At 34.6% G+C, this 13037-nt stretch overlaps 1 protein-coding gene across 1 annotated transcript in view; it reads left to right on the forward strand.

Annotated features, from left to right (window-relative positions):
• The first annotated feature begins 3043 nt into the window (after positions 1 to 3043).
• Positions 3044 to 13037, forward strand: part of LOC139900954 (uncharacterized) — an 86326-nt gene continuing 76332 nt past the window's right edge. Inside the window, exon 1 of the transcript XR_011777649.1 lies at positions 3044 to 3476. The gene's annotated coding sequence lies outside the window, so the exon portion shown is untranslated. The remainder of the gene's footprint in view (positions 3477 to 13037) is intronic.

Genomic DNA, 13037 nt, shown 5'->3' on the forward strand with positions numbered 1-13037 from the left:
ACCTACGAGTCCTACTGAGGTCAGAAGTTTTCTTGGCTTGGCAGGTTATTACCGTCGATTTATTCAGGATTTTTCAAAGATTGCTACTCCTTTAACAAAATTAACGAGGAAGAATGTACAGTGGAAATGGAAAAGTAAGCAAGAGGAGGCTTTTCAATTGCTTAAGGAGAAACTTATTCAAGCACCTATCCTAGTACTACCTGATGGCAATGAAGACATGGTAGTTTATTGTGATGCTTCTAAACATGGGTTGGGATGTGTCCTTATGCAGAGGGGGAAGATTATTGCCTATGCTTCTCGACAACTGAAACCACATGAAAAGAATTATCTAACACATGATCTGGAGCTGGCTGCTGTAGTTTTTGCTTTAAAGATTTGGCGACATTACCTTTACGGCATTAAATTTGATATCTACACAGATCATAAAAATCTAAAATATTTCTTTTACCAACGAGATCTTAATAACCGGCAGAGAAGATGGTTAGATCTAGTTAAAGATTATGACTGTGATATTTTATACCACCCGGGAAAAGCCAATGTTGTTGCTGATGCTCTCAGTAGAAAGTCAATTTACCCAGTGTTGAAGGTTAATTGTTTAGCTATGGTAGTTACTCCTGCTATAATTGATGAGATTCGAACCGCACAAATTAGTGCATTAGAACCTCAAAACATTAATGTTGAACGAGTTAAGGGTCAAGTGGAAGAGTTGATAGAAGATACTCGAGGCTTAAAAACTTGATATAGTAGAGTATGGATTCCTAAAACGAGGGGAGTCAAACAAATGTTGCTTAAGGGAGCTCATAAATCAAAATATTCTATTCATCCTGGAGCTACTAAGATGTATAAAGATCTGAAACGTGATTACTGGTGGCCCGGTATGAAGCGTGATATTGTAAAATATGTTCAAAATTGTGTGACTTGTTTATAGGTCAAAGCTGAACATCAACAACCATACTGGAAACTCCAACCTTTGGAAATACCTGTATGGAAGTGGGAGCGAATCACAATGGATCTAAATACTAAATTACCGAGAACTCCTAGACAAAATGATGCTATTTGGGTTATTGTAGATCGGTTGACGAAGAGTGCCTTATTCTTACCGATCCGGGAATCTTCATCTTCAGAAGTATTATCAAATCTCCGGGAAGTTGTTGCTCGACACGGAGTACCAATTTCTATTGTATCTGATCGAGATACCCGATTTACTTCTCGATTTTGGAGAAAATTTCAAGAGGAATTGGGTACACAACTACATATTAGTACAGCTTTCCACCCCCAAACAGATGGTCAGAGTGAGCGTACCATCCTGACGCTAGAAGATTTGTTACGAGCTTGTGCTATAGATTTTGGTGGTAGCTGGGATGATCACCTTCCGTTGGCGGAGTTTTCTTATAATAATAGTTACCATTCATCTATTGGAATGCCTCCGTACGAAATGTTGTATGGGAGAAAGTGTCGAACTCCTATCTGTTGGGGCGAAGTAGGCGAGAGAGAAATTGGTAGCACGGATGTGGTGCAACTAACCACAGAGAAAATTGATCAAATTCGGGAATGTTTGAAAATGGCACAAGATAGGCAAAAATCTTATGCAGACAAGTGTAGGAGACCTATAGAGTTTCAAGTTGGAGACAAAATGATGTTAAAAGTTTCACCGTGGAAAGGAGTAATACGCTTCCGCAAATGAGGAAAACTCAGCCCAAGATATATTGGACCTTTCAAAATTGTAGCCCGTGTTGGAAAAGTTGCTTACAGGCTATCCCTACCCGAAGAGCTTAATTCAATTCATGACACGTTTCACGTATCTCAGTTGAGGAAGTGCTTAGTTGACGAGGCCACTTATGTACCTTTACCTGAAATTGAAGTAGATGATAAGTTGAGATATATAGAAGAACCAATCAAGATAATAGATCAACAGACAAAGTAATTGAGACGTACGTCCATTTCTCTACTTAAAGTACAGTGGCGACATAGAAAGGGGGACGAATTTACTTGGGAGCCCGAAGAATGGATGATGGTATATTATCCGGCAATATACCAAGAGTGGTTCGTGAGGACACGAACATAATAACGGGAGGAAACACCCCAATTATAAAGAGGTATATATATATATATATATATAAATAAATTTTTATATAAGTATTATTCTATAATTATATAAAAAGAAGTAAATGATAATATTAATTTATATGAAATAGGGCTGTTTTGACAAGTTGACAAGTTAGGGGGTTGTTTTGTGTATTTTGGGAAAATAAAGGGGTAAAATGTGTAAATTCGTGAAATTAAATTAGAGGATGGAAACATCCAGTTCATTCACGTTCTTATTATTTAAAAAAAAAAAGAGAGAGAGAATAGAGATAGCAGAGAGTAGTCATGCGATTGTGAGGAAAAGAAAAATAAAGGAACGAACTAGAATTAATTAAAACTGAAGCTCATATTTTGAAGAGTTAAAGTTCTAACATCCCTATCAGTAAATTGAAGGTATGAGTAATATTTTTATTCATTGATTTAGTTAAATTAAAGTTGGTTCATATAAACCCTAACTCTAAGAATTTGGGGAAATGGGTGAAAAAAAAGGGTTAGAGGAGTTATATGTATATGTATGTACTGATTAGAGTATTAGGTAAACAATTTATATATTTTAGGGTTATGTATAAACAATAACTCATTAATTTGAGAAGGTGATAATATTACTTAGTGTTGAAAGGTTGTATTAACTTGTTGTATACAAGAATACACAACCTGTGATGTATGTTATTTTTATAAGTGGAAGTAGATGATATTGAAGTAAAACTTAATAATTCTATTTAAATAAATAGATGTTTAATGGAAGATGTAGTAGTTAAATGATGGAAAAAGAGTAGTTGTTAGTCTACTGTTGATTAAGAAAGTTAACTTAGAAGTTAAATTCCCCCTTTAAACAAAGACGATAGTTATAGTTATTAATTGTTGTATATTAATGAATATGTATGTTTACTTAGGTTCTTGAAGTGTGGAAGAGCTACTTGCACGTTTTGATTGCTTTTGCTAGTTAAGCTGAGTTTATGAATGATTAAATGAGGTAAGTGGTTGTATGATTTCCGGATTGCATCCGTGCAAGAGGATTTCATACAACCATCATACGGTTATGTTTTGTTATTTGTTGTAATTATGTTGTTAAAGTTGTTGGCATCATATGGTATATGGATTATGTTTGGATCATGCTGTGATCATGTTGGATCACGTTATGGATTATGTTTCGGATCATGGGTGCAATCGCGATTGTCATCAATTTGAGGATTATGAAACCATATGATGCATAATATGATTGGTCACGTTGATGTTTAGTTGCTTGTTTGATTATTCATAAATCTCACTAAGCCTTGCGCTTACTTTTAGTTGTTGAATGTTTTTAGGTACAAAAGATAAAGAAGTAAAGGTGGACCATCGGGAAGGGAAAAGTTTAGCCCGGGATTAGAAGTGGATCGTGTCTGCTACTAGTAAGCACCAAGTACATCTTAAATTACCATCTCGTACGTAGCTTAATGAAAACGCTCCCAACTTTTGGTTATGTATGATGTAGTCGTTGTGGGACATTTTCTTTAATATTAGGTGTCAATATGGGTTAATGCTTTTAGAAGGAATTGTATGTTTTGTATGGTGTGTGTTTGTCATGAAAATATTTTGTTAAAAAAAAAATTAGGGGCTTTTAGAAGGAATTGTATGTTTTGTATGGTGTGTGTTTGTCATGAAAATATTTTGTTAAAAAAAAAATTAGGGGTGTTTCATATGGAGAGTGGGGTTTCCTCACCATGAAGAAACCCCAAGTTGTATATATTTGTTATGTACGTACATCAAGTACAATTTAGAATTCTAAAACCCTGAACACATACTAATTGTTATTCTCTAAAATTGAAATTGGAAAATGAAGCTTGTGATTTTGTGATTGTAATCCTACTGATTTCAGAAGCTAAAATAAGGTAAGATTGTTTAATTTGAATGAATCAAATGAGATTTTAATGGGCTTTTTGTAAAAGGAGGGTTTATGGTTTGATTCTTGTCTTCGAAGTGTTGGTGATGGTTGTTTGATGTTAGGAATAGCTTTTGTATATGTTATATGCTATTATTATGCTTATAAATCGACCAAAACAAGCTTGAATGGTGATTTGGGGTTATAAAAACTGTTTTGATGTTGATGCTGCTGTTCTTCCTAACTCGCACGAGTGAGAGGCCACTCGCACGAGTGAGTGGTCAAATATGTGGTGAACCGTATGGATGAGCTGATGCTTCAACTGTTACTTGGTTAAGCTGACTCGCACGAGTCAACTGTGACTCACACAAGTCACTCGTCACTCGTGAGGTCTCTCGTACGAATATGTTTGCCCTTATCGTTATTGTGTGTTCGTGGTTCACATGTACGAGTCAGATGTCACCAGCACTGATGAGGTGACTCACACGTGCGAGTGAGTGCCACTCGTACGGGAGACTGGTCAGATGGTTAGATTGTGTGATTGATTCTAACTTGTCATTTAATCATCTTGTTGATGGTATGTGCCACTCGTACGGGATACTGGTCAGATGGTTAGATTGTGTGATTGATTCTAACTTGTCGTTTAATCATCTTGTTGATGGTATGTTATCAAGACATGATTACTAACTTGAGTTGTATCATTCTCATGTGATAAAGTGGAAGTGAAGACTCAGTAATATTATACCACTAATATAACACCCCGTCAAATTCCCATCTGACGACGTGTTAATCATAGGTCCCATAGTTAACAGTTACGCCCTCTATATGAGACGTTTCAAAGCAATCGCATTTAATTTTATTAAAAATGTTGACTTTCAAACATAAGTCAATAAACCAAAATAAGTAATACTATTGTGATCGTAACTACAAGCCAATAGTATTAAACAGATGTAAAATTTTTTAATGCGAAAGTAAATAAATGTCTTTATTAAAGCATGCTGACTCCACGGCAAGACCAAAGCATCAAACACGCAGCGGAAGTTATACCTCTTATGGACCTGAGAATAAAACACGCAAAACAGGTCAACAATAATGTTGGTGAATCTACAGGTTTAAAAAAATGTAATCTGAAAGACAGTATTCAGAAAAATAGTTTAAGTTCATTGACCACGATATTTCAATAAGTACAACCCAACGTTGCAAAATATTACATAATCCATGAGCATCTGAATACTAGCATAAAGACCTCCTTTACCCCATAAAAATGTATACACTTGTTCGAGTGTGCATAAAGTTCAAAGTAAATGCACCACAGTTAATGTAGGGTGAGGTTTGTCTAACCTAACAGATCCGTCCATCTAAATTGTGCTTACCCGAAGGTAATAAAAGTATTCAAGCTAGGGGCTTTGTGAACAACAATCAATATGTATAATAAGTACTCGTGTCAACATAAAAGCATTTGAAAATGTAAGTATAACAGCGTGTATTCTCATCCCTGAAAACATGTAAAAAGCGGGATTGTAGACTCACCTTTAAAAAGCTCTTGAACGAAAAGTAAGCAAGTAACTTGTACGGTTTATTGCGGAGTTATGCAACCTAAGTATACGTATATAGATTGGTCAATATTTATGTCTTATACAATAGTGGTTTCATAGAGTAAGTTGTCTTATTGCTCGACTCGACGCGTTTCAAAGTAAAAGTCAACATATAGTCAACTAGTTCATGCAAGTCAACAAAAGTCAAACTTGGTCAAGGTGGTCAACTAAAGTCAACATCAGTAGGTTCATGTCAAATTTTGGCAAACATGTCAATTTTAAGTCAACTAACACGTTTCATGTCATAATTTGTCAAGTACGCATTCACAGTTTATCGTCTAGCATAAAGTTCATGCACACGTTGCAAACAACGCTCAATATTTCATAGCACATAAATCATGGTAATATGGCAAACTCCATGTAGTAACCCGTCCTTATCCCCTTGGACGAAATCATCAACATCTGGTCCCATTGCGAGGTACTGACCTAAATATGCCATGAATGACTCCAAATATTATCTTTCAATTGAGCAAATGCACAGCGGAATACTTAATTCGTACCTTAGAATAAACATGCTTAAAAGTGTCAACCAAAAGGTTGGTGAGTTCATAGGTTTATCATAACAATCATTTCAATATATTAATAGACCACAAGATTTCCATTTATAAATATATGTACACTCGCAAGTGTATAAAAGTATTCTATAAGTTGTAGGCACCCGGTAACAAGCCTTAACGTTCATGTTTTACCCTCTGAAGTACACCAGATCAAGTGTGTTTAATATAACTTCGAAGTACTAAAGCCTCCCATAGTCAGGATGGGGTTTGTCAGGCCCAATAGATCTATCTTTAGGATTCGCGCCTACCGTACATAGACAAGTAGTTTAATGTTACCAAGCTGAGGGTATATTTCTGGTTTAAACCCACGTAGAATTAGTTTTAGTACTTGTGCCTATTTCATAAAACATTTATAAAACAGCGCATGTATTCTCAGCCCAAAAATATATATTGCAAAAGCAATTAAAAAGGGAGCAAATGAAACTCACAGTTTTGTATTTTGTAGTAAAAATACATATGACGACATTTAACAAGTGTAGGGTTGGCCTTGGATTCACGAACCTATATCAGTTCTATATATATTAACACATATAATTGAAATCGAACAATTTACATATTATTAATGATATAATTGTTATTTTAATATATTATATGTTTCATTCATATCATAATTAGATATATTTATTTTTGTATACTTTAAATAGATAATTCCCATTTATTACAAAAATATTAATATAATTATGTTTTATGTTATAATTATATTTTTATATAGAATTCTTTATTTGATATATTAATAATACTAATAATAATAATGATAAAAATATTACTAATTATGATAAAAACCATAATAATAATAATAATGATAATTTAATAATAAAAATGATAATCTTGATAAAAATGTTTGTTTCAATAATAATACTAATTTTAATAAACATGATAAATTATAAAAATAATGATACTTTTAGTAATAATAATAATGATAATAATAATAAGATGATAATAATAATAATAAGATGATAATATTAATAAAATGAATAGATAAGTAACTACCTCAAAGGAGTATTCCTAAAAAAATGCTCAAGTCCGGGTTTGAACCCGCGACGTCCCGATAACGTCCTTAACCATTACGCTATGTGTTTCAATTCTTAACTTTATTTAACCCTATTTATGTTTTCATCTTCTTTTTCAAAGACAACCCCTAACTTTTCATCGTTATACATCATCAACTATCATCATCTTTCTTTTATCTCAACATCAACCATCATCATACTTGTATGATCATCATTATCAACTTATTATCATCTATTTCTACTTCTTTCATCGTTTATTTTCATTCAACGTTATTATTATCTCTTTTTTTTTATCGTCACCTCACACAAAATCACAATCACGTCCTAACCATCATCGTTTTACTTCATCTTTATCATCTATCTTTAAACTAATCTAATATCATCATCTAACTCATAATCATGATCAAAAATCCTTCTCTATCCACGAACTCATTACCTTACGGCCCAATCTTCAACTCTTTATCATAACCGGCCCAACAAGGAAAAGAAACTCGGCCCAATTTAATTTGTTTCATCGGCCTGTTAACATGTATCAATTTAAACTTGGATTGTGGGGTTATTTGGGTATTCCCACGAAGTTCCACCGAATAAAAAAAAGTGCAATTACTTGTTATTTATATCCTTTAAGTGACTTATTATGTCGGCCACAAAAAGAAATATGTGCAATAGCAATTAGATATAGCTTTGTATTTTCTTTTCCTTTGAAAATGAAGGGTAGCCGTCATAAACGAACAGAAGCTGTATAGCAGCTGGTGGGTATCGAGTAAAACAGAAAAAGAAAATACAAAAGCAGCAGTAGGATTGATGGTTGTAACGGTGGTGGCGGTTTCAAGTGGGTTTTGTGTGTGTAAATGTATAGACATATACATAAACGAAGGTGATATGTGGGTTTGGTTTTGGTGGCGATGGAAGATGGAGTGTGGTGTTTGATCTTGTTTGGTTTGAACATAAACACGGTTATAGCAGCAAGCAGTTCGACAATAATGGTTTTCATTTTGTGATTACAACAGAAAAATTAAGTGAGTGGTTTGTGGAGATTGAAGGTGATAGATTGTTAATTCGAAACAGGGACATAAAATAGGTGTTCATGGTTTTTATCGTGAAGAAGATGGTGACTATGGTTGGTTGTTTATGATAAGAACTGAAGTATAACAACAACAAATGCTGATGTTCGATTAGCAGCTCTTCGTGGTTCATGGTTAAGAATTGTAGAGAGAGAGAAAGAGTAGGAGAAAGGGAGATTGAGGAAGGTGGCGGTGAAGGTGGGTTTGCAAGTCGAATAAATAAATAGAAGAATAAAACAGGAAGTGGTTAATGGGTGTGATGATCGAGTGAAGAAGAAGGTGTGTTGCAAGAGGAAGAGAAAATAGGCGATGTTCTAGTGATACATGGTGATAGGGTGTGTATATGTGCATATATTTATATCGAGAAAAAAATAATGAATGTGATTTGTTAACTAGTATGCAACAAGATCAATGGTTATATGTTTGTCTGTGTGACTATATATCTACATATATACTCCGTAAAGGTTTTACATTGTGAAGGCTCAAAAACAAAAATAGTGATAATCATGAATCATCCATGAAACAGTAAACAGATATTTAAATCATGCATAGTAGCCAAATAGTATAGCCATCAAGCTGTTTGGATTTATTTCAGTCGACATATAAATGGTACGGGTATTATATCGTTGTCCATTGCTAAACAGTTACGGATAAAAGTGTTCCTAAAAATTCCAAATTTTTAGATTAAATATAATTAATTATTTCACTCATTAACTGTTTGAAACCTGATCAAAAAGATTCGATAATTGTTTATTTTCTGTTCCAATTTATATGTACAGAGTACTACTACTTAAACTTAAAAATGTAAAAATATTTTTAACAAATTTACCATCTTCGTAATTGATTTACAGTTAAACTTTTATTTTAAATCTTCATGAACTCGTTTTATATCTATATTAGAATTAACAAAACGTCAACCGAGTGTCACTGACGTTTACTAAATAAATTCGAAACCCTATATATATCTTCAATATACTTTATTTATAAATATATACTCTTTAAATAATTATTATATATTATTGTTATTTTACAACATTAATTATAACAATTACAATATGTAATATTTCATATTATTATATATATTAGATATATGCATATCTATTTACAAATAATCGTATCGTGAGTCGTCGGAAATAGTCAAAGGTCAAATGAGTATATGAAACATAGTTCAAAGTTTTTGAGACCCAAAATTACAGACTTTTCTTATCGTGTCGAAAATATTACACCGTATTGAGAGTTTGGTTTAAAATTAGTCGAAATTTTCCGGGTCGTGACACTCCAGATCTCAACTAGACCTATAAATGCTTCCAGAAAGCATAACCAGGGTCTCATACGATTTCTACAAGTCGGGTTTCAGAATAGGTGCGGTTATGGTTTACTAAATCAGTTTCAGACTGCGCACCAATCTCGTAATGGCTATAACCGGAGCTACGAACATGCAAATAATGCAAGGTCAGTGGCCATGGTTCAAGGACAATACCACATATCAAAAATGAGACATTTTTGTTTAACCAATTGGTACAGTTTATTCATGCAAGTTGGACATTCTGTTTCATCTCAACTCGCACGAGTGAGAGGCCACTCGCACGAGTGAGTGGTCAAATATGTGGTGAACCGTATGGATGAGCTGATGCTTCAACTGTTACTTGGTTAAGCTGACTCGCACGAGTCAACTGTGACTCACACAAGTCACTCGTCACTCGTGAGGTCTCTCGTACGAATATGTTTGCCCTTGTGGTTATTGTGTGTTCGTGGTTCACATGTACGAGTCAGATGTCACCAGCACTGATGAGGTGACTCACACGTGCGAGTGAGTGCCACTCGTACGGGAGACTGGTCAGATGGTTAGATTGTGTGATTGATTCTAACTTGTCGTTTAATCATCTTGTTGATGGTATGTGCCACTCGTACGGGAGACTGGTCAGATGGTTAGATTGTGTGATTGATTCTAACTTGTCGTTTAATCATCTTGTTGATGGTATGTTATCAAGACATGATTACTAACTTGAGTTGTATCATTCTCATGTGATAAAGTGGAAGTGAAGACTCAGTAATATTAGACCACTAATATAACACCCCGCCAAATTTCCATCTGACGACGTGTTAATCATAGGTCCCACAGTTAACAGTTACGCCCTCTATATGAGACGTTTCAAAGCAATCGCATTTAATTTTATTAAAAATGTTGACTTTCAAACATAAGTCAATAAACCAAAATAAGTAATACTATTGTGATCGTAACTACAAGCCAATAGTATTAAACAGATGTAAAAGTTTTAAATGCGAAAGTAAATAAATGTCTTTATTAAAGCATGCTGACTCCACGGCAAGACCAAAGCATCAAACACGCAGTGGAAGTTATACCTCTTATGGACCTGAGAATAAAACACGCAAAACAGGTCAACAATAATGTTGGTGAATCTACAGGTTTAAAAAAATGTAATCTGAAACACAGTATTCAGAAAAATAGTTTAAGTTCATTGACCACGATATTTCAATAAGTACAACCCAATGTTGCAAAATATTACATAATCCATGAGCATCGGAATACTAGCATAAAGACCTCCTTTACCCCATAAAAATGTATACACTTGTTCGAGTGTGCATAAAGTTCAAAGTAAATGCACCACAGTTAATGTAGGGTGATGTTTGTCTAACCTAACAGATCCGTCCATCTAAATTGTGCTTACCCGAAGGTAATAAAAGTATTCAAGCTAGGGGCTTTGTGAACAACAATCAATATGTATAATAAGTACTCGTGTCAACATAAAAGCATTTGAAAATGTAAGTATAACTGTGACGCCCCGTACTAAATCATCATGTACGGACCATCAACAACAGGATCATTACAAGGTTAAGTACTATATGCGTTTTCAAAACAGAGTTTGCATTCATTAATAAAAGTGACGTCATAACATACGTCAATTGTTTTACAAATCAAAGTATGCTTCACTAAGTAGAAGCATTAAATAAGTGTACGTGACCATAATGGTCGTTACATAACATAAGTTCATAAGTAAAAAGTTTGAATGCAACATAAGTAGTCATGCGATAACAACTCTAGGCAGCGGGTTCTACAGCACGACTAGTAAGATAGCGGAAGCGACTTCAAGCACCTGAGAAAATACATGCTTAAAAGGTCAACACAAAGGTTGGTGAGCTATAGTTTAAGTATAACAGTAATGTAAGTAGGCCACGAGATTTCAGTGCTACAACGAGCGTTTCAAAAGTATGTAAAAGTATATGCTTAACCGTGGGCACCCGGTAACTAACTTAACGTTTAATGTACCCCCTTAAAGTGCACTTGGCAAGTGCGTATAACCTCGAAGTATTAAACACTCGTTAAATGCTAGCGCTACTAGCCCGAGTGGGGATGTCAAACCCTATGGATCCATATCTAAGATTCGCGTTCACGGTTCAAAAACCAATGATTAAACGTTACCGAGCTAAAGGGAATGTTTCTGCCGTTATATAACCCACACATATATAAAGTTTAAGTACTCGTGCCTAGTATGTAAAACATAAAATCCGCATGTATTCTCAGTTCCCAAAATAAGTTAAAGTAAAAAGGGAATGCTATAACTCACAATGATTAGTAGTAATGGTAAGGTAGTAGTCGGAAAGTGGTGTGCAAGTAACGGTCCAAACGTCCTCAACCTAAGTCAAATAGCACTAAGTCAATAAGTCGTCTCAAAAGGTTTACAAGTACGTAATTAAGGTCATAAGGGTCATCATCAATCATCTTTAAACAAAAGGTAACAAGTAAGACTCGTTTATGAAAGTCGTTTAAAACAAAGGCTGACTTCGGTCAGTCACCACGGCCTCTACCCTTACTGAATTAAGGTGAGACCAGTGGTCATGGCTCCGTCTATGAGTCCCTTAAGTGTGGTAAAATTTACAGAAGCAAACTCGTCTTGGTTTGACCGTGGCGACGGTCTAAGTGCGAGTAGGTCAGAAATTTCTGCACAACGTTAAAGGACATGGTAACGATCGGAGGGCCATAAATCCTAAACCGTAACTCGGATTAAGACGAGTCCTATATGAAAAGTTATCTACTCGAAAAGTTCTATCTAAAAATCAAGGTTAGAACAGCCCAGGTCTACTGGTCTGTTCCAGAAGCATCAGGTCAGTAGGTTTTGGACAGAACAGTGGGTTTTGGAGAGTTCCGGTTGTCTCGGTGCTTGATGTTCATCACGGTTCTCATCCTTGATGCGTATAGCTTCAAGTGTACAACTCGTTGATGTGTTAACATCATTTTGACCAAGGTTTGTCCATCATAACTCAAGTGCAAGTGTTGTAAGTGTTTGATGAACCAAGGTTCCATGTAAGTTTATGAACAAGTTCATGAACACTAAGAAAGATCACAACCAAGTGTTGGATCCATGATACTTGCACCAAAGTGTAAGCTCTTGTTGGTTTCATGTCCTTGTTCAAATGTGTAGTAAGCAACTAACAATAAGAAATAAAGAAAATGAATGATAAGCCTAAACCAACCATGAAGGTGGTATTCTAGTAACATACAACAAACAAGAACACAAGTAACAAAAATTAAAGATTATAAACTTTAAATCTTTGAAATAAATAAAGTAGAAAGCTAACTAAACAAGAAGATGATTCATAGTTGCTCTTACTTTTAAAGATTCAACCCAAGTTGATCTTTAAGTGAAGTAACTTCAAAGTTACTTCAAGAACTACAAGTAAAGAGTTTATACAACTATGAACTTTAATTCTTTGAAACAAATATGTAGAACATAACTAGAGAGATTATGTTCTTGATGTTCTTGTTAAATACAAGATATAAATGAAGAATCAAAACTAGAAAGTTTGATCTTGTAACTTAGTAAATAAAGACAAGTAAGTAAGTA

This window comes from Rutidosis leptorrhynchoides, chromosome 3, assembly GCF_046630445.1.
Source record: "Rutidosis leptorrhynchoides isolate AG116_Rl617_1_P2 chromosome 3, CSIRO_AGI_Rlap_v1, whole genome shotgun sequence".
Classification (NCBI taxonomy): domain Eukaryota; kingdom Viridiplantae; phylum Streptophyta; class Magnoliopsida; order Asterales; family Asteraceae; genus Rutidosis; species Rutidosis leptorrhynchoides.